This window comes from Centrocercus urophasianus, unplaced genomic scaffold (assembly GCF_019232065.1).
Source record: "Centrocercus urophasianus isolate 14NV4802_14NV808 unplaced genomic scaffold, USGS_Curo_1.0 seq_11, whole genome shotgun sequence".
NCBI lineage: Eukaryota > Metazoa > Chordata > Aves > Galliformes > Phasianidae > Centrocercus > Centrocercus urophasianus.
The window spans coordinates 40,370,920-40,371,598 of NW_024884253.1; positions in this window are offsets into that span (position 1 = coordinate 40,370,920).

A 679-nucleotide genomic window follows, 5' to 3' on the forward strand; every position below is an offset into this window, starting at 1 on the left:
CCGGAGCGCCGCGACCGGGTTTGGGCTCCGCCGCTCCGCCCGCTCGGCTCCCGGTAGCGGCCGCGCTCCGCCGCCATCCCGGCACGGGACAGCGCCGCCCGTCCCCGCTCCGCCGTCGCCGTCGCCACAGAAACTTTTGTCCCGGCGTCCAATCAGCAAGCGGGGGGGGGGGCGGGGCCCGGGGGGGGGGGGGGCCCGGGGGGGGGGGGGCGCCCCGCGCGGGGGGGGGGGGGGGGAAAAACGGGGGGACGAGGGGGGGGGGGGGGGTCCTGCTCGGAGCGGCGTGAGCTGAAGCGGTGGCAAAAGGAGTAGGAAAAAAAATCACTGCTTTTCATTACTATTATTATTATTATTATCATCATCATCATCATTTCTTCTTCATCCCTTAAAAAAAAGGGGGGGGGGAGAAAAAGGAGGGGGGGGGTTCTGCTCAGCATCCGCATGCAAACTTACTTGCACGCCTGGCAGCCGACTCAGCCCGAAGGGTCCCCCAAGGCTCTCCTGCACCCGAGGAGTCCTGCGTGCGAGAGCCGGCATCACCCCGGCACAGCGCCCGAGAGCCGCCTCCTTCCCTCGCAGCCCTCCTGGGACCGAGCTCGCTCTCCTCCGGTCCAGCGGCCGAGCCCATCTCCCATCTCCTACATCTCTTCGCTTTTTTTTTTTTTTTTTTTTTTTTTTT